At 49.3% G+C, this 26,769-nt stretch overlaps 1 protein-coding gene across 2 annotated transcripts in view; it reads left to right on the top strand.

Moving 5' to 3' along the window:
• The window catches only part of Ksr2 (kinase suppressor of ras 2), a 359,771-nt gene that overhangs the window by 292,364 nt on the left and 40,638 nt on the right, over nt 1-26,769 (top strand). The gene's annotated exons all lie outside the window — the stretch shown is intronic.

Raw genomic sequence — 26,769 nt, 5'->3', positions numbered from 1 at the left:
ACCCTGGCAGCTGGGGTATCTCAGTTCTGCTTCACATGACTTCCAGGACTTTCCCACGTGGCCTCTGTTTCCCAAGTACAACGAGGGGTCAAAGGTTAGATGCACAGGTGTTTTGCATGCCTCCACTGGGTGCCATCCATTGGCTGGAGCATCTCCTGCGGTCAACTGGATTCAAGTTAGGGAGAAAGACTTGGTCTCTGAACGGCAGCCTCTGCAGGGAGAGGATCATAGATGGCTGTTTTCATAGCCCTCTTCAGCGACCCCTCTTCAGCGACCCCTCTGTGCTCTGAGCTTCTCTCTTATCAGGAAGCAACTTCTCTCTCCCAGAAGTTAGGAGACCCTCCTTTGAGATCTACAAGTCTGGTGACCCATGGATCTCAGGGATCCATTCCTCCTGCCCTCCCCTCCCGAAGAGTGGCTCATGAACCTGTACAGACCCAACTAGCAGCTCCGGAAAATGAGGGGGCCATTATGAAGAGGTCCTGCTCATCTCTGAAGCCCAGCTGCTCTGCAGCCTTCTGTTCTGTGACAGAACTCTGGGTGCCCACCCTGCATGCCATAACCACCCATAGATTTCACAAAGCACCCAGCCTTTTCTGGGCACCACGATTAAATATAATAATAATAATAATAAAATGCCTGGCGGCTTTGGGACATATAATTGGTCTCTGAAGTGTCTGGTATTTTGTGTGAGGATACCAGATGAGCCCTGAAGAAGTAGTGTCTATTCCCCGATTATTCCGTTGTTACATGCTTATCACGGGGAGAGTCCGTCTGGCCCCCATTTAGTTCCATCTACTTACTGCCCTTTAAGAGAACCTATCTGAACGTTCTATTCGCACCCAGATACCTGAGTAATTCGATTAATCATTTGCATCCGCCCGATTGATTGTTGGAAGCTAGCCAACCGACTAGAATAATTTGGGGGACCTTGGTTTTATTTTTACAGGGAGCATACGACCAGATAATTGCCTGGCATAATCTAGAGAAATCCACAATGGTGTGTTCTAGCCAATTACTTAGTAATTATCATCAGAGCTAACAAGTATTTCAGAGCTTGGTTTCCTTGTAAAGCCATATGCTTGGCTCTCGGGAGATGGATGTTAACTAACCAGCTATCCAGTCACTATAGCCGCAAACAATTCCAATCTGGACGGCGAGATTATTTCATGATTGGGTCATTATGAAATTACTGCCAAGCGATCGGCAGCCTGCACAATTGTTCATGCTGAAAACTCCAAATGGCATCAAAGGGCCAAGACTGAAAGGTTTGATTGACAGTGCCCTCATCCTTCAGCCCAGCTGCAGGGTTCCCCGAGCCTCAGTTTCTACATCTGTGAGATGAGTGGGCTGAAGCAGGTGTTTGTCCTAACTCTGACAGAATACTTGGGCTCTCTGGAAATGGGTTCTTTGTGATGCACCAGCCAACAACCTCGGATCAGCGGCTTCCCGGAGTGGTCTGTCTGGGCCTCACAGCTCCGCTGAGGAAGCAAGGCCGCTCCGGTGGAGACCCTCTATACGCCGTTCTGTTCTGTTCCTAACAAGTCACCCTGACTCTGTGGCATCAGGCAGCACACCCTGGCCCCCACAGTTACAAAGGCTTGGGTGACTCTCACAGCACTGACATGGCAGCGTGATCTGGAAGACCGGACCCAGCTTTTTGCCTATTCTACCATGACTTCTAGCTTCTTCCACCATCTTAAGGTCAGCAGCCACAGGGCATCTTGTTTCCATGGTTATGGTCAGACCTCCTTTGGCTTCCCATGCGATGGGACAGTTCCACCTAAGGCCCACCCAGATCACCTAGAACTACCTGTAAAGTCCCCTTTTGCTGTCTGCAGGCACTCTGGGGGCCATTCTTATACCAAGTAACATTGAGCTAAGATTGAGGAGGCAGTCAACACGAGGAGGCGTAGCCCAGGTGGGGGTCCAGCAGGTGCAAAGGTCCTGAGGCAGGAAGTAGGGATTGATGGAGGAGGGAGAGAGCTAGGAAGAGTGTTACAAGATGCTGGGTGACTACGGGGTCTCAAAGGCTCTGGACAAGAGCACAGAGTTGGAGGAACTACAGTGGCAGTGTTCTCTGCTCTGGGAACTCCTACGGGCCTGAGCACGGTCTCTCCTTGCTCTCAGCCGGTTGATTCAATGTGTCTAAACTCGCCATTGTGGAGCCTTGGTGGTCAGAGAGGAAAGAGCAGCTCAAGTACCATCTTGGATTCTGATTTGACACAAAGTGGGAAAATGACCCAGGGCTCCTTTGTCCAGATCACTGGGACACCTTGCAGGCAGGTGGAAGTGGGGTGCTGCTGTTGGAAAACAGGAAATCACAGATGGAAAGAATCAGCATGTGTGCCCTTGGGAGGGAGTTTTTAAATGTCTCATTTGGCGCATGCCATCAGTCCCATCCCCAGCTTCCGGAGTCCTGACACGGCTTCTCAGTCAGTCCTGTGAGGATGACTTGGGACCAGGTAGCAATGAAATCCCAGGGGCCTCATTTGCTGCATTTTTAAATCTAATACGCAGCAGAGCCTCATCCGCAGATTATTTATGTCCAACCCCAAATCTGCTCTGTTTCTCAGGCTTTCAAATCTAGTCACGCCACATTGCCAAGTCTGACAGACAGACAAACAGTGCCACGACCTCCCGCAGCCTCTCGTGGGGACAGTTCTCTTGTGCTTGGATGAGATTTCATCTTGAATTTTTTTCCCTCTGTAACTTGGGGGCTTGTGTCTTTCGAGTTTGTTTTCTTTCTTCAGACCAGTTTGATTGTCCTAAATATAACATGCAAGAATTGGGGGCCTGAGCCATGAAGATTTTACCCCCACCACCATCACACACATCATCCAGTGGCGTTGGCTTCCTTTAGTGCTTAGGAAGGCTGAATCGCTTTCCTTTTATGAATCTCAGATGAAAGGATTTTTTGTCTGCGGCTGCCTTTAATTGTGTGCTGCTCAGGACTTTTGTGAAGGAAGTCGCTATAAATGTCCGTCGTCATTAGCACCATTAGAGCAGCATCCTCTTGTGTGTGTTTGCATGTGCCTGGCTGTAAACAGTCACGTGACCAGCTGAGGCCTCTGCCTGGCTGAGGATCTTGCTGCTTTCTGGTCACCGCTCCCTTACATCTCCAAGATGCTGAATTCGAGTGTGTGACAGCTGTCTTCACTTCAGAAATCTTCCTGTCTAGGAGATAGCTCGTTGGTTGTTGAAAATACAGACCAGATGAAGAACAACGCCTCACATAATACAGCCAGGCAGAGTTGACTACATGTGTGATGTGGGGGGGTGGGGAGGGACTCTTTATCAAAATAGCTACAAAATCATACTTTTATATTGGCCAGAGTCATGAGAGCTGCTCAAAGAAGTAAGACTTAAAACAGAAAATGCTCAGGGGCAGGGGGAAGAGAAGGACTTGCCACATAGTGGGAATCCCTGAGCATGAGCTGCCGAATCCGTGTGAAATTGCCAGATGTGCAGGTAATCCAAGCACTGGGGAGGCAGAGATGGGAGGATCCCCAGGGCCACTGGCCAAGCAGTCTAAACTAAGTTGTAGTAAGCTCCAGGCCGGTGAAAGACCCTGTCTCAAAGGATGTAGAAGGCCTTCCTGGGGACAATTCCTGAAGTTGAATTCTGGCTTACACACACACACGCACACGCACACGCACATGTGCATGCACGCACACATGCACACACAAAACCCACAACAAACAGAACAATGAAGTGGCTCAATATGAATTTCTAGCAGAGCTTATAAGAGTACCAAGAATGCCACCTGGGAGTTTGAGATATAAAAATGATCCAGATGCCTTTTTTCCTATATGTGGACAGATGACACATACCCTTCCACTTTTGGTCTATCATACTCTAGGGGTCAGAGGTCTCTTTATTTAGCTGAGGGGAAAGAAAACAATCACAAAGGGGTCACATTGGGGGTTTCCATAGGCCTCCAAGCACCCCATATCCCTCCATGCATGTGCCATTGGCTCATACTGAACCCCTTAGCTATATCCAGTGGCAAGAGAGGCTCAGAGATAGCTGTGCCCCCAGGGGAAACACAGGGGAAATGGGTCTAATGAATGACGGGTTCATCACTAGGGCTGAGCCTTTGAAGGTTAGCCCCACATGCCTCCCATATAGCTCTCCACGATTCCTGGACTATCGTTACATGGCCAGTCCTCCAGTCCGGCATAAGCACTGCTTCCTTTCTAGAAAGTTCTGCTGGCAAGTGCCCTGGCTGACGATGAGTGCACTCGGGTGCACATTTCTTTGCTTGGTTTCCTTTTTATGTCCCTCTTCTTGTAGTTTCCTCATGTATAAAATGACTGTGGTATTCGTATCTCTTGGAAGATAGGGATAAGAATTAGAGATCCCTGGGCCAATCAGATGGCTCCGTGGGTAAAGGTGCCTGCCACCAAGCTTGGCAAACTAAGCTTGGTCCCTGCAACCCACGTGGTAGAAGAACCAAGCCCTGCAAGTTGTCCTCTGAGCTCCATGTCTGCATCCCCCCAGCTCTGCAGGAGGCCGGAGCTGGAGAACTGTAAGTTCAAAGCCTGCTTGGCCTCAGAGCAAGGTCAAGGCCAACCTAGATAACTTAATGAAACAACCTCTCAAATTCAAAATACAAAGTAGACAAAGAAAAGAGTGGGGCTAAGAATGTAACATTCACAAGGTTCAATTTCTAGTACTAACCATGAGGGAGGGAGGGGGGGAGGGAGGAAGGGAGAATGAAAGAGAGAGAGAGAGAGAGAGAGAGAGAGAGAGAGAGAGAGAGATAAGTAAGTAAAAAAGGAAGGAGGGAGGGAGGGAGGGAGGGAAGGAAGGAAGGAGGGAGGGAGGGAAGGTAGGAAAAAGAAAGAGGAAAAGGCATTCCTTGCAGAAAGGCAGTAGCGACTTAGCGACTTCTGTAGCCAGGGCTGTGCCGTAGCTTTGGATGAGCTATTTTGTTTCTTCATTAAACAGGGTGAGGGAGGGAGGCTCCATGTTGAGGCTCCAAGGTGAGGGAGGGAGGTCCTCGTTCGCGACTTCTGTAGCCAGGGCTGTGCCGTAGCTTTGGATGAGCTATTTTGTTTCTTCATTAAACAAGGTGAGGGAGGGAGGCTCCATGTTGAGGCTCCAAGGTGAGGGAGGGAGGTCCTCGTTTCAGATGGTTTCAGTCCATCACGGAGGGCAGGCTGTGCCCTACGTATGCACAGTCAGGAACTGAACTGCAAGATTGCGCCCTCAATGGTAGGAATCAGAAAGGAAGTGAGATTGGGCCAACCCTTACAGGCCCACTCCTAGAGGTCTACTTCCTCCAGCCAGGCCCCAGCTCTTAAAGATTCCACAGCCTTCCTTCGAGATGGCAGCCCAAGCCAGGAGCTGAGTGGGTCTTTGGACCATGGGCATGTGGGGAAATTTCAGATTCAAACCACACACAGGTGTACCCTGATGATGTAATCATGATAGGGGTTACAAAGATAACAGCTCCTGGGAGGAGTAGGGGTTCTTTCTCGGTACCACAAGCATCAAGTGCTTGGTGCTTATTGAAGGACACGTGATGGTGGCCAGGGTTTGAGGACTCCTCTTTCCGTCCAGCCTCTGCCCCTCGCCTTGTCCCTTGGCTGGTTGGCTTCTCACCTCTCAGCTCTGGGCCATCCAGAGGGAGGTGTGGAGTGATGGGCTGTCTCTAGCTGAGCGGGGAGCTTAGAACTAGAAATAACCTTGCGTGAGTCATCTGGGTGGATGTGGCGATTGAAGCCGTGGGCCTCAGTCACTGAGGTCATCCGGGGAGCCAAGAAAGGTCACCTGAGGACAGGCACTGAAGCACCTGCCGCCCTGAGTGGGCTGACGGATGGCTCGTCCTGTAGAGGGTCCGGGAGTCAGCCATCTGGGGAGTGGGAGCGCCCAGAAGAGAAGGAAAAGTAACCGGAAGTCATGGCCACTGTGCATCCCCAGGCTGCCTTCGACTTGGTCCTTATTCGGACGTGTGTCACCGTGGATCTAGTTCTATTGCTTCATTTTGTTCACCTTTTGACTTCCCCTGCATCCTCTCCCCCACCCTAGAACACAGCCGTGAGAGGGCCAGGGTCTCAGTTGTTTGGTTTGTGTCTGAATTCTCAGCCCCCATGTGTTCATCAGATCATTTGCATGTACTTATCAGATTAATGAATAGCAATTTAAAAAAAAAAACATGTCCCTAGCCTATGCCTCTGGGCAAGCATGGCATGGGGGGAAGGCAGGGGAACTATTTGATTTGGGTTTCTGAGAAGTGCCAATGTGTAGAAAATAGAGTATGGACTCAGGGCTTGGGTTGAAGGGTGGAGGAGACTTAATGGTGACAGAACTCTGAGATACTAACATGCAATAGTAATTTCTCACTGACAGCAATGCAGAACCGGCCAACTGACTTGAGGACATGTGCCCCAAACATACATGATATGCAGATTTCTGTGCTGAAGCTGGGCCTGGTGAGAGGGATGGCCGTGTTCTCCTGGGGTCAGAGATGGAGTTCACTGATGGCCGTGTTCTCCTGGGTCATAGATGGAGTTCACTGATGACCGTGTTCTCCTGGGGTCAGAGATGGAATTCACTGATGGCCGTGTTCTCCTGGGTCAGAGATGGAGTTCACTGATGGCTGTGTTCTCCTGGGGTCAGAGATGGAGTTCACTGATGGCCGTGTTCTCCTGGGTCATAGATGGAGTTCACTGATGGCCGTGTTCTCCTGGGGTCAGAGATGGAGTTCACTGATGGCCGTGTTCTCCTGGGGTCAGAGATGATGGAATTCACTGATGGCCATGTTCTCCTGGGTCAGAGATGGAGTTCACTGATGGCTGTGTTCTCCTGGGGTCAGAGATGATGGAATTCACTGATGGCCGTGTTCTCCTGGGTCAGAGATGGAGTTCACTGATGGCTGTGTTCTCCTGGGGTCAGAGATGGAGTTCACTGATGGCCGTGTTCTCCTGGGTCATAGATGGAGTTCACTGATGGCCGTGTTCTCCTGGGGTCAGAGATGGAGTTCACTGATGGCCGTGTTCTCCTGGGGTCAGAGATGATGGAATTCACTGATGGCCATGTTCTCCTGGGGTCAGAGATGTTAGAATTCACTGATGGCCATGTTCTCCTGGGGTCAGAGATGTTAGAATTCACTGATGGCCGTGTTCTCCTGGGGTCAGAGATGGAGTTCACTGATGGCCGTGTTCTCCTAGGGTCATAGATGGAGTTCACTGATGGCCATGTACTCCTGGCGTCAGAGATGGAGTTCACTGATGACTGTGCTCTCCTGGGGTCATAGATGGAATTCACTGATGGCCGTGTACTCCTGAGGTCAGAGATGGAATTCACTGATGGCCCGTGTTCTCCTGGGGTCTTAGACAGAATTCACAGGATGGCTGTGTTCTCCTGGGGTCAGAGATGGAATTCACTGATGGCCTGTGTTCTTCTGGGGTCAGAGATAGAATTCACTGGATGGCTGTGTTCTCCTGGGGTCAGAGATGATGGAATTCATTGATAGCCGTGTTCTCCTGGGGTCAGAGATAGAATTCACTGGATGGTTGTGTTCTCATGGGGTCATAGATGGAATTCACTGGCTGAGTCTTTAGTGTGGTTTTTATGATCTGTACCATGGGGTCCCGGAGTTGGCCTGTTATCAACCGAGTAACTGCCACATGGGTAGGAAAGCAGTGTCATTGGACAGTCAGAGGACCTGAGTTTGATCCCCAGCACCCACATAAATGCCAGGTGTGGTGGTGGCACACGCCTGTGGTCCCGGTGCTGTCGAGACAGACAGGAGGCGTCTAGGCGTCTGGGAGAGCCAGGTTCAGTGTGGCCGGTCAGTGAGCTCCAAGTGCAGTGAGAGACCCTGTCTTTAAACAGACAAACAAACAAACAAACTGGAAAGCAATTGAGAAAATACACATGACCTGTGGCTTTGTGCATGCGTGTGCGTGTGTACACACAGTAGTGTTATTCCTAACAGAAGGACCAACATGGGCAAAGTCCCCAGAGAGTCTGGGAATCCTGGACCGGAATTGATGGGCAACAGGGAGAAGATGAAGAAATTGGCCACCCATCAGCTAAGGCCTTTGAGTCTCTCATTAAAGATGAAAGGGAAGCCATCTGAGGATATAACCTGAGAGGTGATGCGGTCTAGCTGACTTATTATAGAGCCCACTCGGAGGCATCCCTCATCTCAGGAGCCTTCCCGGTAGGATATGTGATGCATTCTTCTCTTTCTGTTATGATGTGAACAGTCCCTCTTGGTCCTAACCAGAAATTAGCAGGCATGCTTGCAGGTTTGAATCCCCTGGCTTCTGAAAACGAGTTGGCCTGCCTTGTTTGGGGGGAAAGCGGCAGAGAGCTGGCATCTTCTGGAATCACAAGTGTTTTCAACAGCTTTCCCTGTTTCCCAGAGTTAAAAATAGGCTGATGTCTTCCCATGTTTTGAAGGCAAGCGTGGGCACCAGCAGGTCCTCCATGTGTGTTCCAGAGAGATCAGGGATGGTTGCCTTTGCGTAGCTGACAGGCAGTGGTTAAACAGCGATCGGGGAGTTTGTGGTAGGGAGGGCTTCGTGGAGAGAGGCAAAACTGGAATCAACGCTCTCCGAGGCTCCCGTCCTTCATCTGTTTGCTTGCCTGTAAATGGGGGTAGGAGTGGGCTGAATGGTGCCTACTTTAGAGGACCTCCCAAATGACTCAAGAGACAGAGGAAACAGCAGCCAGTCTCTGCATGAAGGTTGATCAGATGGCAGGGAATTGACTTTTAATTATAATTTTGCTCAAGGGCATCAGGCAAGCCCAGAACCTGAGAACCGGAATCCGTCTGATTGAAACCAAAGCCCTAATCAGAATGTGTTTTCTCTGCTTTCAGAGCTTGTGGGCTCCCAGATATGATTTTTTTTCCCAACCCAGTTCCTATTGCCTGGTCACTGCTCAATTTTCTGCTTTGGGTCCATCTGATTGTGTTTAAGATAATTAAGCCCATATATCAAATAATAAATAGATATTGACTGTTTGTCATGGCAAGTATGAGGATGGATTGACCACTGTGATCCTGCTCCTCTGGATCAATGGGAGCCATGGGGATAGATAAATCCTGATCATGACTGACAAGAGGAAAATCAATAGTCGTATTAATATATGCACCAAGACCATCGATCATCCAGCTGGAAGTGGGACCTTGGTTAGATAGGGAAGCCAGAGATGGAGGGAAGACAGACAGACAGTCAGACCAACTGGCTGGGTATTTTCAGATATGAAATAGGCACTTGGTGGTTATGAGTGTATATAGAAAGACAAGGAGGGTGTCTTTCAAAGAGAAACAGCTCAATATTCATGCTCTCCCTTCTTTGCATTGAAATCCTTTCTGCCCATGGGCAGCGTGATTCTTCTTAGTGCTTGGCCCTGCGGTGTTATGGGAAGACCGGAGAGAACATAGAACAGTATGGATTATCTGGAACGCCATGCCCCACGGGTGCTAGTGACCCTCAAGGACAAAGAGATTGTTGGATCCCACCAGGCTGTGGAATGGGGTCAAGAGAATTAGGGTAGAGTTACTGAGTGTGTGTCCCTCTGAGACTGGAAGGGAACCGTGTTAAGCTGTCCTCTAGGCTTCTATCCATAAATGGCTATGACGTAGTGACATAAAACTAGGAGCTGCCTGTATCAGGGTATTAGAGGGCTGAACCTGGACTTCATGTGTGGATGTGTGGCAGAATGCCTCAGACAGTAGCTCTCAACCTTCCTAAGCTCAAGACCCTTACACAGTTTTGGTGACCCCCAACCATAAAATTACTTTTTGTTATTACTTCATAACAGTAATTTTGATACTGATATGAATCATAATGTATATCTGTGTTATCACTGATCTTAGGCAACCCCTGTGAAAAGGTAAGGCAACCCCCAAAGGGGTCATAACCCACAGGTTGAGAACCACTGCCCGGGAGGTTTCTGAAAGCTGACTGCTTCCTCTGTATCTTTCCCCACCCAAAAGTCCTGGTCTAGCAGGTCAGTGATCAGACCTGGGATTGTGCATTGGTGAGTGTGTGAACTGAGACAGTCGCAACATCCTCCTGCCTCAACCTCCTCAGTGCTAGGGTGTCAGGTGTGGAGATCAGGGACAACTTACTGGCTAGTCCTCTCCTTCCGTCATGTGACTCCCAGGGATCAAACGTGTCTTATCAGGCATGGCAGCAGGCCATTGCACTGGCCTCCAAGAGCCTTCTTTCAATAGTATTCACGAGGTGAGGGTACCGCAGGGTAGAAACTCTCCTCAGAGACGCGGCAGCCTGATGGAAAGACCTAGGCACAGGCACAGGAGATTTTGAAAGGTGCGTGATCACGGGGCACCAGAGGGCTGGAGAAAGCGGGTATGGGGCTACCCTAGAGCCTGGAACAGTCAGCCACCCAGTATGGAGAGGATGGCTTGTGTCACCCTGAGTAGACAAGAGGAATAATCGCGATGAAAATTGTAGAAATAATAGTTTAAAAAGCCTATCTATATCTCTATAAGCATATATTGATTATCTATAATAATGGGTCTCATGATGACATTTGTATGCGCAAGTAACATATTTCTGTATTCCCCTCCGTTGTCTCTGCTTCATCTTCCTAATGTGTCCATTTTTACATAGCATGGCACTGATGTTAATAGTTAGGAAACAGTGGCCTGGTACCCATCCCTTTTCACGCTCAAACCCTTCCATGGTCTCCATAGAAGTGTCAGCCTTTGCTCCGAGGATGAGTGAGGGGAAGCAGGGCCCCCTCCCCGGCCCTCCTGTCAGCTTCCCTCTTTGACAACAGTAGACGGTCCCAGGGCTGACAAGTCGCTCCCACTTTTAATCAAAAGGTTTGTCTCTGAGTTCCCTTCAAACGAGGATTCCGTTTCTTCTAGGTGTTCAAAGGCCTCAGCGAAACGCTGTAGAGAGCCGAGATCAGAATTCTTCAAAAGCAGAGGTGGGTCCCAGAGCGTCCTCGGTCCGTCCCCAGCTGTGCCCATCCCTCCAAGGCAGTTATTAGCGCAGCCCTTGGGGACTCGCGGCCCCAGATCAAGGACTCTCTGCGGACTTGTTTGGGAGTGTTTGTAGACTATTGAGGGCTGTCATCTGCTCTTGATCACCGGGGTCTGATTCCTCTCCAAGCAACCCAGGCTGCCTCCGACAGCTCTCAGAACTGCAGGCAGCCTGCTTCAGCTCAGAGGGCTGCTATTCTGTCTTGTCAATAAACACAGTTCCTGGGCCCTCTGGCCTCACGGCCCCGCCACCTGCACAGGTGGTGCTCTGTCCTCTTGTACCGTCCTCCCCTCCTTTGAGCCAAGGAACTGGTGTATCCTTGGCATCCTGCTACAGCAGGGAGGTGGACATGGGACAATGCACATGGAAGGTGGGCTTCCCATCAGAGGTTGCAGTCAGGCGCAAGGGGACAAGGAAGGACTCCCCTTCTCTATCGGTTACGAAATGGCTTTGTCCCTAGCTGAGTCATCCACTTCCTGCTCTGCCCTGTTTGACCCAAGCTGGGCCCCTGGAAATGAGCAACTATTCACCCATCCACCTGCTGTCCCACCCATCCTCCTGTATCCCTGTCTCCATTTGCCCACCTGTCACCCACTGGTCCTCCCATACCTCCACTCAGCCCCTGTCCCATCTTTTCATGTGTCTGTTCTGTTTACCCATCCACCCTGTGTGTGTTGACCCATCCCTTCTTCTCTCCATACATCTACTGTCTAGTATCTCTCCGCTTTCTCCATCCTCCTGCCGCCACTAGTGTATCCACACACCTGTATACCATCCCTACCTTTCCTCCTCTTTCTTCATCTCTTTAATCACCTGTTCTCCCGTCCACCACTTATTCAATATCCATTCACCTACCTCTCCATCTACCTGAGTGCAGGTATCATTAACCTCACCACATATCTATCACCTGTCCACCCATCTACCCATCCACTCATCTAATATCTACCCGTCTGCCTTTGCAACTTCCTGAAAGCAGACACCATTAATCTATCCATCTGTCCCTATGCCCGCCCACCCGTCAATTCAATATCTGCCTACCTCTCTCTCCACTCAACAACCGTTAACCTATCCATCTAACCCATCTACCTTCCTACTAATCTAGCCAGCCATCAAGTAGTATCCACTGGGTTTCTTTGTCTGATCAGGTACAACATGGGTATCATGAAGGAAAAATTGTGGTATTTTTTTCTGGGCCCTGATGCAGGCAGGCAGCATGTAATACTTGAAACCAACTCCTCGATGCTAAGAACCATGACCGGCTGGGCCGAGCTTGAGGTTGTGGTTGGTCTTAAGCTGTCTCGCTGGTTTAGAGATAACAGTTCAGAAAACCAGAGAAAACATCCGTCCATGGGAACTCATCCCACCGCACAGCTATGGAGACACACCTGTGTCACACTCCAGATAGGAAACCAAACAGATGTCCCTGCCAAAGGAAAGACAGGCGGTTGGGACTCTAAGAACCATCCCCACGTTTTCTTCTCTTTGGCTTAAACGTAGTGGACGTTTTCACTGGCGAGCAGGGTGGGAGATTCCTACCAGGACACCAAGGGGAGGAGAGGCCTTATCCTCACTTGATGCCTGGAGTCTGGTAGATAAACAGAGGGCAGTCTTGGACGGTGGTGGGAGGGGATGCAGACGCTAATTCCGTAGAACCTGAGAATGCTCGGTGTTGCATCTGAGGGTGGTAGGGGGCTGGGGCGGGGCTGTAGGCAGGAAGCAAGGCTGCTTATTGCTGACTTCACACCCCATTAACTCCCAGCTCATAATAATTTCTCAGCGGCAGCTCGCAGTTTACTTGCTCGTTATTTATAGAGAATGTGTTTGCTAAGCAAATCAGTAGTTCAAACAAGATCGCAGCAGGGGGAGCTTGTACCCACTCAAGAGACCCAGCTTGAGGGGACAGTCTCCGCAAAGCTGGCTGTCTGCAGGCAGATGGGAATGCCAGAGCAGATGGACAGCCAGCCCTGGGGCCGTGCCTTCCGGTATCAGACATCCACGGCTGAGCTTCAAAGAGCCCCTCTAAGGAACACCCCTCAACTTCTCTCCTACCCCCTTTTTGTCTGAAGTTGACCCAACTGTCAGTTTGGGTCTATGTTGACTGTCGCAGTAAAAACACTGAACCTGGCAAGAGTATGCTCAGCGACCAAGTGTAAAAGTCGGGTTCCTCAAAGCTCTGCTCTAGTGGGAGATGGCTGGCTGAGGGATTGTGGACTGTAGTCAAGAGCTCTGATTCCTTCCAGGAAAGCCTCTTGGACTTAGACTTGCTTTTGGAAGCCTGGATCCCTTCTGGTGTTGGGCGTCTGTCCGGTTTCAGATATCCCATCAGAAGCCAACATGGGAGGAAACCGTTGATTTGGCTTCAGTTCCACATCACTGGCCATTGTTGCAGGGACTCAGGTCCCCAGTCCAGAGCAGAGACAGCAGAGGCATTCCTGCTTGCTCTCACTCACTTTCTCTACCACACAGTTCTGGGTCCCCTGACTAGGGAATGGTGGCGCTCTCAGTGGGCTGGGCCCTCCCACATCAATTAACATCCAAGACAAGCGCCATCTGTCATGCCCACAGGCCAATCCCTCAGTGGGATTCTCTCTTGTGTCAAATTGTCCTTGGGCAGGTCCTTGGGACTCTGTGAGGCTCCTCCTCTTCCTCTGGTTCCCTGGGGCACAATCTAGGGATAGTGATTTCCCACCCAGCGGAAGTGGCCGTGTGGAAACTGTTCTCACAGAAGTCTGGGAGCAGGAACAAACGTGCTGGCTGGTGTTTGAGTTCTTCTATAACCCAGGCTCAGCTTCATGGGGATGACCTGGGGTCATCTTCAGTATCCCTCCAGAGGTAGTGGAACTGTCATTCCTGTTTGAAGTCACCTTCAGCTAGGAAGGAAGGGATAAGGCTAGAGCCTTAACTGCAAAGGTATTGGTGGGTGTGTGTGTGGGGGGGACACACCCTGGTCCCACTCTGCCCTATTGGGCCCATACCACAGACCATCCTCCCTCTTCTCAAGGAACCTAGGATTTGTCTGAGTATGTTCAAGAACTCACAGCCTTCCTCAGAGCCACAGTTCCCTCCCAATTAAATAGGGACAGTGGGAATCCATTCCTAAAGGGATCCGATGGGGGATGGAAATGGGAGGATGTTTCCAGCTGACCTAGAACCACACGTGTGACACCAGATGAGTAAGGGCGGTGGTTCTGGGAGCCTCAGGGTTTTTTTTTTCCTCCCCCTGAAGGCTTGCCTTCAGCCAGCCCCAGCCTCTGCCTCTCTGCTTAGCTGTGTGTCCTTGTACACGTTACCAAATGACTTACCTCTCTGTGCCTGGCGCTGTTCATCGGTCAAATAGGGAAACAGAGTACCCCCTCCCTGAGCTGCCGTTCATGGTTAATTAAGTGCTTTGGGGAATATCAGGCACATCTAAAGATTAGTGGCTATCCTTGTTAACATGGTGGGTAGATTCTTTCTTAGTTTAATTCTTGTTTTGTTTTGTTTTTTTCTCCTTGTATTATTGAAATCTAAGCTCTATAGGGTGGGGGCATGATGATCCGCTTCTCTGGGTTTGGGTCTCAGAAACAGAGCCTGGCTTTGTAGGAGATGCTTAATGCATATTTGCTGGCTGACTGGCTGGCTGGATGGGTGGGTGGATAGATTAATGGATACATGGATGGGTGAGTGAATGGATAGATGGATTGATTAATTAATTAATTAATATGCAAATGAAGCGTATTGGCTGTCAGGTATCACATACATCTCCTAAACATTCTAGAGTTTGGCTGCTTCTCCGAAGCATCCATCTCTGCATCTCTGATGTGACATGTGAATCAAGCCCACACTGCCTGTTTGTCACTCAGAAGTCAGAGTGGCCTTGCTTCCTCCCTCCAAAGGATCTTCAGTTCCCTAACTTGGTGCTTTCATCTCACCCAGACCTGAAGCCAGGCATCCATTTTTCCTCTGGTTTGCGGTATTGCTCCGAGAGCTGTTTCATACCCCGCTAGAGACCATCCAGAAAGCTATATACCTCCTGGTGCATTTCAGAGTGGTCAGAGCAACAGGCAGGAGTCAGGTCCCTGGGGCAAGGATGACATCACTCTGCTATGGAAAACCCTAGAAGAATGAGGGCAATATGACTGCTTTCATGGGTCATAAAGGCCAGTCCTGCTGCAGTATGGAGAGCAGACTGGAGGAAGATAAGGAAAAATGGAACACCTAGCCAGTGCGCATTAGACTCCAGTGACCATTAGAATCCAGCTTCCAAAAAAGTGCTTAGAGGCTGGGGAGACGGCTCGGTTGGTGAAGTATTATCTTCTCAACCATGAAGACCTGAATTTGACTCTTAGAACCCATGTAAAAATGCAGGCACTGTGGAGCATGCATGTCTATATCCCGATGTTGGTAGGATGGGAGGCAGAGTCAGGTGGATCCCTAGAAGCTCCTGAGCCAGCTGGCCTAGTCTACTCGGCATGGCTCCAAGCCGATGAAAGGGCGAAAGGAAATGCAAGCTTCTTGTGTTATTGTCTTTACAGTCATCCATATTAGCATGGGATGTACCAGAGATTCCAGGGGATGTTCCAAGTCTCAGGATGCACGAAGAACTATCATTTGATGCTTTGTTTGCCTTAACACAGAACTTATTTTGCATGTTGTCTCTAGCTTTTGCAGTTCGAGATGTGACATCAAAAATAACATAGGTGCTGGGGAGATGACTCAGCGGGTAAAGGTGCTTACCAATATTGTGAAGTTGTCCTCTGACCTGCACACAAGCCATGGCACACACTCCCAATAATAATAAATACTTTAAAAAAAAAGCTAACACCCAATTCCTGTTTTTTCTTCACAATGTCGCAGATAGAGGATTCATTCTTACAAGACATCTTAACAGCTCCCACTGAATCCAGTGACCTCCCTTTTGACTTAAAGGAAGTTCTTTGTGGCTTCTATCATTTCTAAGTTGTACCATTCTTGGACTTTGGGACCTTTATAAAATAAAACAAGGGTCACTGGGTCACCTGAGATACCACAGTTGTTGATCTGGTCACCGGGTGGCTCTTGGGTGAGTAAGGACAGGTTGTACCTATAGCATGCGTACGCCAATCAAAGGAATGACTCACGTGCTAAGCAGAATGGGGTGGTGTCAGAATGACGTAGCGTGCGGTTTCATCATGTACCCATAATGGCCTGCAGCTGAAAATATACAAATTGTTTATTTCTGGAATTTTCCACTCCTTGTTTTACGCTATAGTTCACACTCAAGTAGCCGAAACCACTGAAAGCAAAACAGTAGGGAGGAGAAGTGGAGAGCAGTGACCCTTGTTCACGAACAGCAGCATTTTCCTTCCCGGAGCCAAGCAGAAATAGTCCTGATGTGTGGTCTAATTTAATTTTCGGGAGACTGGAGGGAGCTCATTGAACCTGGCTTACGGGTGAAACAGGCTCACACGGATAAAGCAGCATCTAATGGTGGGGTCGGCAGTCACCTGGTTACCCCCGCCCCCACCCTCTGATTTCTCCCATAGTATTGTTGCTCTGACATTGCAGTCGGGAATTGGGGCTCAGAAAGGTTAGATGACATGCCTGGGTCCCCTGTCACACGATTGACTGAGCCCACATCAGTTTGTGGCTCCATTTCTCTTCCATGGGCCTCTCTCTCCTGCAGGAGAAAGACTGATGTCCACTTCCTCCTTGGAAGAGTCCCCCCTCTCCTCCCAACATAGACTCCTCCCACTCTCCAGGTGTACTTGTTTTGGGAGGCCAGGGCCAGGCTCATGGGTGGTACAAATCAAGTTTCTATGACCACATGAAGAGATTTCTCAATCTCTGAAGCAAACAGATCCGTCACAACGTGCACAACGGAACTGAAGCTCCAACCCGAAGCCAGCAACCCAAGAAAGAAAACATAACTGTGTTTGCTAAGTGGGAAGAGATATGATATTGGCTCAGGAGAAAAAAATGTCATTTTTCAGTCAGCCAAGAGGAATGTTAACATATAATCTAGAAAACCAATAATAAAAAATAACAGCCTAATTCTTCCAGGCTGCCTACATGGAATAAATCATGAAATTGCATCTAAGAACCCTGACATTTCACTCCTAATTTTGGTAGAGAAGACATTTTTCTGAGACCTGATATTGGCAGCAGGTATATTGACTTTGTAGGTTCCTCCCTGGCTATAGGTGATCAGGATGTGTGTCCCCAATCAAAATGTTCAGAAATGGCATTGTTAAACAATGTGTGTGTCCGTTCATCTGTTCATCCAGACATTCAGCTGCTCAGTCAGGGAAGGGACCTGGTTCTGGGGCCATGGTATCTTCTAAGACATGCCTGTCCCTAGAAGTCTCTCAGCCAGGGCAAAGGCAGGTAGAAGAAACCTCCAGAAACTGTTATGACAAACAGGCAATTTGGGGTGACGGTACATAAAGGGTGAACTGAAAAAAAAAAAGAGTCAAGATAACGCTAGGGTTTGAATGTGAAATATCCCTTCAGTAGGCTTGGGAGCTGGAACACTTGCTCCCTAGCTGGGGGATGAGGAACTTTGAGGACACACAGCTGGCTGGCCCCATGCTGGACCTTTGGACCTTAAAGATCATACATAGCCTGACCCTGCTTCCTGCTTTCTGTCTGCTGATTGACAGAAGTGCGACCAGTGCCTGCCACCTCTCATCAGCCACTTCCACCACCACCCTACCCTGAGGCAAAATAAATCCTTCCCCTGTTAAGCTGCTTCTGCTGGGTATTTGACTACAGCCAAATAAAACTATGAATTCCGGTGGAATGACCGCGGAGGAACGAGGCATTCCGAAAGAAATGGGCAATGGGCAGTAGTGTTAGTTCTCTCCTCTTGCTGCGGTTAAAACACCATGATCGAGACAGCTCCTAGAAGGACCCTATTTGGACTTGTGGTTCCAGGTTAAGACAAGAGTCAGTCACAGTGGGGAAGCTTGACAGCAAGCAGTAGGTGCAGGGGCTGGAGACGGATGCAGATGGTGTGCGCAACCCATAACCAGGGAGCAGAGAGTGAACTAGGAAGACACTGGTGTTTAAACTTGCACAGCGCCCCTTCAGTGATGCGCTTCCTCCAGCAAAGCCACTGCTCCCACTGTCTGCCCAAAGGGTGGCACCAACCGGGACCAAGCATTCCAATGCATGAGACTGGGAGGGAGGAATCCCACTGCAGCCACCAGAGCAGTTGAGGAAGGAGGGACAGAATGACTTGTGTTAAGCAGAGGCTCGTATCTACAGAGTCAACCAACCACGGGTGGAAAAGCAGTTGGGGATGAGTTGTAGAAAGCTCCAAAGACAAACGTTTGAATTGACTACTGTAAGCGGCCACCCAGGCCCAAATAATCACATAGAAACTCTTTATTAATTACGACACTGTCTGGCCAATGGCTTAGGCATATTCCTAGATAGCTCTTACATCTTAAAATAACCCATTTCTGTTATTTTATATTTTACCACAAGGCTCATGGTTTGTTACTTCTTGCCTCTTGGGCAGCTCCATGGCACGTGCCTGACTCTGCCTTCTTTCTCTCTGCATTCAGTTTAGTTTTTCCACCTAGCTACATTCTGCCCTGTCATAGGCCAAAGTAGCTTATTTATTAACCAATGGTCATAAAACATATTCATAGTATACAGAGGGGAATCCTGCATCAGACTACAGAGCACTGCATCCATTGAGTGGATCAATCATAGCATGTCTGCTGGGACCCCACCTCATGATCTTCAGGCTCCCCTGAGCCCCCTAGCTAATATTCTTCCGTGTCTCACTCTGGGAGGTTAAATCATCCATGCTTGTTTTGAACTGCACATGTACGAGCTTTGGGTTTGTTTCTTCTCCCTAAATGCTATGGTATGAGAGTTGCTTATAGAACGTCAACATTACAGAAAGTCAACATCTCCATGTATTACAGGCCTTGTTATGTAAACTATCTGAGATGATTTAAAGGGACACAGGACCGCGTGCAGATGGCGTATTCCGACCCAGTGCTGTTTTCCATCAGAGAGCATCTGCAGAGTTTGGCATCTGTGGGGAGGGATCCTGGGACCAGAGGGACAGCTGTGCTTCACTTAAGACTAAATGGTGCCAACCAGGAGGTTTATCATAAAGTGCCAAATCCCTGGGTGGTTTTGTAAGAATGGATAGTGTTGGCGACCAGCGAGTTGGCTCAGCCAGTAAAGTGCTTGCCATGCAAGCATGAGGATCTGAGTTTATTTCCATAAAAGCCAAGCACAGCAATACACGCCCGGAGTCCCAGAGCTAGGGAAGTGGAAGCCGGAGGGTCCCTGTAGCTTGTTGACTAGGCATTCTAGCAAAAGTGGGGCACTCCTGCTGCAGTGAGAAATGTCTTAAAAGCTAAGATAGAGAGCGATTGAGGGAGAAACCTAATGTTGACCTCTGCTTTCCACACGCACACACATACACACACATACACGTGTGCACACATGTCCTTCCTATGCATGGACACCAACAAAGGAGAGAGAGTGGCTAGTGGCTAGCTCTGCTTTACCCATCTATGTTATAGAATTCTCACAACCCTCCTCACACGTGACTCTGAACACGGACCCCGTTTTACACACCAGACTCCAGAAAGCATCACTTCCCTAGAATTCTTTCTCAGAAGTAGAGCGCCACTTCCGGGGTTTTAAGAAATCTTATGAAAAACCCAAGGTCATGGAAGCAGAAAGCCTCGTCTCCCGACTGGGGCAAGGGCTGACCTCCATCACTTGAGGGTCAGACCCTGTACGTTCATCTCCCCCATGGGGCCAACCACACCCACCCACCTGACCGTGACTCACATGTTATGGTAACCTCTATGACAGTGACTGGGACAATCAGGGAACTTGGGGTCAGGGCTCTGGTCCTGAGTGGTGTAGACTAAGCATCCTCATTGGCTCTGGCTCTTCTTGCATATGCCCTGGCCCAGGCCACAGTTCCTTCCACTCCAAACCACCAGGCAGCAGCCAAATTCACATATAACGTGGATAGCAGAAGTGGCTGGGCATTGCTTGGGATCCCTGGATCTTCCACCCTCCAAGTTCAAAGGCACTGGAGTGCCTGTGGGATTTGCCAGAGGCGGGACTGGGGGTGGGAGGTGGGTACGAGGGGGTGGGGATGGACGAGATTCCCTGGCGAACATCGGGAAAGTATTCTCTCGACACCCCACAGTTGAGAGCTTAAGGGGGAGCAAAAGCCCGCGTGAACTTGAGTTGTGATTTCACTGGTCTCTGAGAAATTGGCAAAAGCTTACATTTTGTTCCTGCACCTTCTAAATTGGGTTTTTGGGGACTGACAGGACTTTCGATGGGAGCAGATTAACAAGGTGAGGCTTGACGGCTAATGGAAATATTCGTAATAGGGATTACGAGGAGGTTTTTTTTTTTCATCTTGCCTGTGGGGAATGTGACAGTCTTTTGGGGCACAGCACCCCTTGTCTCTAATCTCCCTGGACACTTATCTTCTGTTTTTAAATGATGGAAAGGGGAGGTCATATCCCAGCAGTGACTGGCTTGCTATCTGGGACAAACTAGAGAAAGCTATTAACAAAAAAATGAAAGAAAGAAAAAACTATGAAATTGAATCTCACCAAGTAGAGATTCCCATTTGCCGGTAGTTCCTTTAAAGCTGCTCCACGGCCTGGTTTTGTGCAGTTGGAGATGTCCATGGGCATTTGTGTAAAAAAAAAAAGAAAGAAGAAAAGAAAGACAGAAACAAAACCCACCGTGTTTCTTTAACCCCAGGAAAATACAATGTCATGTCAGGGGGACTGAGTTTCTCTAGCAATCCTTCTTGCAGGGCTTGACGCGATCATGGCGTTGCTGCCTTGGCTCTGGTTCGTTCTCTACTTGCCTCTCACGGCCTCAGCTCACTTAGCGTTTTGCGATCCACTAATCTACTATCATAGCCAGCATTCATCGAGAGCTTTCCATCGTTCCAATCTCTTCACATGTCTTTGAGAATTATTCTGCATCTTATTTATTGACTTTGTGGCTCTGGGCACGCATATGCCATGGTTCTCCCCTTCCACGGTATGTGTGGTCCCTGATGATTGTACGTGGGTCATCGGACTTGACAGCAAATGCCTTTCCGTGCTAAGCCATCATCTCTGGCCTCTGCCTATCTTTGAGTCAGGATGGGTGTAAGCTGCACAGACGAATGACCACGAGAAATTTCACATTTCATTTCCTTCCCTGAAGTCAGCTGTAGGGTGGGCGACCCTCTGGGGTACCCTCTTTCCATGCGGTTGCTCAGACGTCTGGTCTATGGAATCTCACGACTCTGTGTGTCATTGCAGAGCCGCCTTCGTCCTGATAGCCCAAAGAGAAGGACAGGCTGGACATTGAGCAATGGGCTTTAAAGTTTTCCTAGCTTTAAAAGTGACAGGGCTCCCTTTTGATTGGCTGGAGCCAGTCACATGGTGTTGCATAACCAGGAAGAGTGGGGGAGAGAGCAGCATGGGGCAGGATTTGGTGGCGATTAACGCTGTGCTATCCATATAAGAATTTTCCAATTAACTTTTCCCAGGTGGCCATTTATTTTAAGTAACTTTTCTAAATGTTTATGGTTAAAGAACGTTCATATTGGCTCTGGGTCCTGGCTGTGCCTGACTCTGAATCCCAAGTTTCTCATCCCTAGTTGTGACTGCCCCCTCCACCCCCAGCCCTGTCTCCTGTCCCCTGTCTTTTCTGTCTCTCCTGAAAGTGAATGACCCTGTTAGCAGAGGCCCCCAGCTCCCCCTTTCCCCCCCATTTCTACCAGATTCGTGAATTTTTCTCTCTAGGACTCAGCCTGGCTTTGCCACCCCAGTCCTTCCTTGTTAGTTACCTCGAGGTCCTCTGGAATCTGCTTCCAAGGCTGAGAGACAGAACAAGGTGTTCTTCGCTGCACAGAGAACAGAGCAGAGGTTCACAGTATGTGGGAGACCCTCCCTGCTTAGGCTAAGCTATGGCACGGCTTCTTTTCTCCCTTTCCCAGCATAGGGAGTCTCAGTACATGCAACTGTGAAAAAAAAAAAAAAAAAGGAATTTTTGGTTTCTGTGACTTCCCTTTGCTCAGGTTTATTAAGCAACTTACACAGCGTTTACACCCCACAGTTTGCTCATTGGGTGCAAATCATATATTATATAGCTCAGTGGGGTTTTTTTGTGCATGTATAAAATTTTGCTAAAATGTAAATTTAAAGCATTTCAAAACCTTAAGAAAGAAGCACTCTGTCCGTCGACAGCCCCTAGAACTCCCATCCCATCACCCATTTCCTTCAGCGCTCTGCCCATTGACAGTCACCACAACTCCCAGTGTCCCCTCTGCCAATAGCAACCTCAGCTTCCTGTTTGCAAAGGATTGTGGGGGAGGGGCAATGTGGCCTCAGAGCATTCTCCAAGGGTAAGAGGCCAGTTCTGGTCCCAGCTGTCCCCGGCTCCAGTCATGAGCATGCACCTACACATGTACAGACATGTAGGGACCTCTGCACACGTAGATCTTGGCATGGGGCATGCAAGAATTTATCTATAGGGCTGGAGAGATGGCTCAGAGGTTAAGGACACTGACTGTTCTTCCAGAGGTCCTGAGTTCAATTCCCAGCAACCACATGGTGGCTCACAACCATCTACAATGAGGCCTGGTGTCCTCTTCTGGCATGCAGGCATACATGGAGGCAGCACACTGTATTGTATACAAAATAAATAAAATCTTCAAAAAAATTAAAAAATAAGAAAAAGAACGTATCTATATAAGCGTGTTAGTCAGCTTACCCTCACTGTAACACAGGATCCGTATGAAAACAGAGAGGATGCCTTATTTGTGTTCAAGTCCGAGATGGGGCAGCCCTTGGTCTGGGCCTCTCCTGCTAGCATGGTAGGAGCACAAATCAGAGGTACTAATTTCATCTTGGTTCACCTCTGTGACAAAGCACCCTGAGACAAAAAACAAACTAAAGAAGGAAGGTTTTTATTTTTGCCCTCAGTTCCAAGTTGCATCTAACATCCCGGAAGCTGAGAGGCATGGGTGCTGATACTTGGCTCACTCTCTCCTTCTTATCAAGCCTGGGATCCCAGTCTGTGGGATGGTGCTGACCACAGTTAAGATGGGCCTTCCCATCTCAACTAACCTAACCTAGGAACTCCCCCACAGCATGTCCGGCGGCTTGTCTCCTATAGTGATTATAGAGCCTGTGAAGCTGATAACGTTAATCACAACATACCCCCAATAACCACTGGTCCCCAAAACCTCATAATACCATTACTTGGGGGCCAAGGCTTTGCATATTTTGAGGACTTTTATAAAAAACCATAGCAATAACTGCACATGCATGCATGCACTGTGTTCACACACTTGAACAAGTATATGTTCACTTACATGTATGGACATCTCTGTCTGTGCATTGACATGTGTGCCCACAGGAACTGTAACAGACACATACGTGCCTGATTGTTTGCATTTCGCTGTGGCGGTCCTGTGGCAGCTTCTTGGGTCACTTTGCTCCGGTAGCCCCCATTGTCAAGGGCTCTTGTCAAGCCAGTTGTCTGGAAGGGAAGCCTTTTAAAGCAATCTTGCCTTTCTTAGATGGACACTTACCCAACTTAGCTCAGAAATTCTCCATGTGAGTATGGAGCTGGGTTCTGAGCTGGGGTTGGAGGAGCGGGGAGAGGCAGGGGATGTGCACTTGAGTTGGGTGTGTTTCTTTCTGGCTGGGTAGCCATGGGTAGCATAGCCAACGTCTACCGTATGGAAGGTGGGTTCTTTATCTGGCTTTTCTCACTGGCCCCCTCTGGTCCCTTTCTCCCCAGAGCTCAGTCCATCTGAAGCACAGCGTTGTCTCTACACCATGACACCTGGGGGCACTGTCTTGTGCACTATCTGGTCGGCTGCCAGAATCGATGTCCCCGAGGCTATCATGGTGCCCAACAGGGTAGGATAGGAGATCTGGCAGAGAGTAAACCCAGCGCTTACGTGGAGGTGTGAGTGGCTGAATGAATGGAGTGAGTGTAGGGACAGAAAACCCTTTGGCCTCACTACAGAAAAGAGCAACACATGGTTGTCCTGGTAGCTTCCCTTGCCAACTCAGTCTAGAGTCACCTAAGAGGAGGGGCCTGCACCGCGGGATTGTCTAGATCATACTGGCCTGTGGACATGCCTTTGGGGGATCACTGTTATTCATAATGGATGCGGGAGGGCCCAGCACACAGTGGGCAGCACCATTCCCTAGGGAAGTGCACATGGCTGTGTCAGAAAGCCAGCCACACGTGAATCTGAGAGCAAGCCGGCAGGAAGCTCCCTCCATTGTTCCTGCTGCACTTCCTTAGTGAGGGAGTTCCATGTTGGGATTGATGCTCAACAGAAAAGCCAACGGGTCTACCTTCGGGCTCCTCTTGGAGTTCCAGCCCTGACTCTCCTCAGTGGCATCCTGGGATGAACAAACCCTTTCATCTACTACATGCTTTCCCTTGGAGTGTCCTATCACAGCCACAGAAACTAGACCGCACTCACCTTCTCAGCCCCAGAACCCCACTTAGGGTGGCAGGGGAGGGGGGCACAGGCCTTTGCTGTGGGTGCCCGGCAGCACGGAGTTTGTTTGGTCCCAGTCTTTGCTGCAGCAACACTGACTGCCACCATTGCACAGAAGCAGCTGCAGACATCTACAAACCCAGCATGGCTGAGATCCAGACTACTTGGATCTCACCTGATTTCTCCATCTCACAAAACATCTGCCTTCTGGACCATTTCCAAGTGTTAAAGATGTAAACACCACTGGCCATAAAGCAGGCGCTGGGCTAGATGTGACCCTCAGGCTGTGGTTGGCAATTCTTAACAGGTCTAGGTGTGTGCACGTTCCTAAGTTCCCGCACACCACTGTCTGGAGCAGTGTGAGCAAAAGGCTAGAGGGCTCTGGGCAAACTGGACCCAGCCTCCATTCCCCACCCGATGCAGAAGGACAGATCCCAAGTAAGTCATTTGCCCTCTGACCTCCACAGACATACCATGGCACATACACCCCCCACTCATAATAAATATAATTTTTAATATGTATATAATTTCAAATATATATAATTTTAAAAATGAAGAGTAACAGGGGCTAGGGATATACCTCAATTTTAGAACACTTGCCTAGCATGAACAAGACTCTGAATTCAGTCTGATCTCACACACACACACACACACACACACACACAGGCCCGTACCTATCTTTTTCACTAGGGACTGAACTTTTCCAGGGAAGACACGTGTTTGACTTTCTGGAATGCATATGTTTGCCATGTGCCCGGAGTTTGCAAAACCAGGTCACCAGCTAGGAACAGCAAACACGCCGGAGCTGCTTGGAGCAGGAACTCAGCTCAGGCTGCTGTGCTCTGTGCTTGACTCTGTTTCTCATCAGCTCAGTATTTTCCAAACTTGCCGCAGAACAAACACACGCGTCTGGTTTCACTCCCATCTGGCTCAGAGGCCCTCCTCCTCCTTCTCCCCTTCTCCCTCCTCCTTCCCCCTCTCTTTCTCAATTTACAAAAGTAACATGAGTTTATTGGAGAGAAATTAGAAAGGGGCGATAAGCAGACGGGAAATGTGCAAAGCCCTAGGTCCCAGCACTCGGAGATAACTCTGCCAATACCCCGCGATCCATCCTCTTTGTGGGTTTTCAATGCATATAAATTAGGTGAGAGATGTATACATTTTTAAAAAACAGCAGTTCAGCTTACCGTTCGGATGAAAAAGAAGTTTGCTCCGATCGACAACAAGTGTTCACGGGGTTTCGCTGTCCAGCCCTGGAAGGATACAGGGTCAGCATCTGTGGCACCTGCACCTGTGGTACCCGATGGGGTGGGGGACAGGAAGTACCGACCACTGTGTTCAGTTCGTGGTGTAGACCCCATGTCAAGACAGAACATGTAAAACCTACCTTGGTGGTGTACTCTGCTCTCCTCAGCCCTGGTGGGCACAGGACCTTATGGCCTGTGGGACAGATAATAGAAGTCAGGCCTGGGAGGTGATGTTCACTTCTAGTTCCAGTCAGAACACTCTGCTTCTTGATCTGCTGTACCGCAGGTCCCCACTGGCACCTGTGAGGCGGACACCCCCTCCCCACCGTGCTAGATTTCCACCCTTCAAGGCGCTTCTGTTCCTATTCATCACAGTGGCCGGAACTGTCACTAGGATAGGAAGGTCTTCTCCCCTGAGCTCTGTGTAAGAACGGGGGTCCCTAGGTGACGCTCTTGAACTCAGGGGGCCACACCTCTGTGAAATCACCCTTCCCCGGAGCTCTTAGTCTTAGAAAGAGGTGAAGATCCAAGGTGCACACTCAAATCCAAAGCCCATTGCCTCCCACAGTGGCAGGAGAGGTCCTGGCTTTCGTACACAAATGTGCCCTTTTGTAAAGAGTGTCCCTGCCCCAGGAAGAACGACACAAGAAATTCTGTGGCTTGTCAAAGAAGCTTCCAAATAATGGAGACCATTGCTTTATCTCATTTTATCTCCTATTAGTGCTGAAGAGAGGGTGTTCGCAATGAGCGCACCTCATAAAAGGGTCCCCCTTGCGGGTGCCATTGTCCCCCAGTTCACAGAGCTCCACAGCTTCCAGAGATTGCTGGTGACTTGCTTGAGATCACATACCCTGGAAACCCAGGACAGTTTTACCAGGGCGTCTCCTTCTGAAGTGTATACTCGGAACTAGGTGGGATTACTGCCTCAGTTTCCCCAGTTTCATCCCGTGGGAATAGTCATAGTACCTCAGAGAGCCAGGAAAAGAATTGCACAGAGCTAGGGAGCTATCTCGGGCAGTAAAGTGTTTACCTCGCAAACATGAGGACTTGAGTT

The sequence above is a fragment of the Myodes glareolus genome, chromosome 2 (assembly GCF_982192425.1).
Source record: "Myodes glareolus chromosome 2, mMyoGla1.1, whole genome shotgun sequence".
NCBI classification, from domain to species: domain Eukaryota; kingdom Metazoa; phylum Chordata; class Mammalia; order Rodentia; family Cricetidae; genus Myodes; species Myodes glareolus.
Note: the sequence above shows the minus strand (reverse complement) of the source record. Positions and strands in the feature narration are given on the sequence as shown.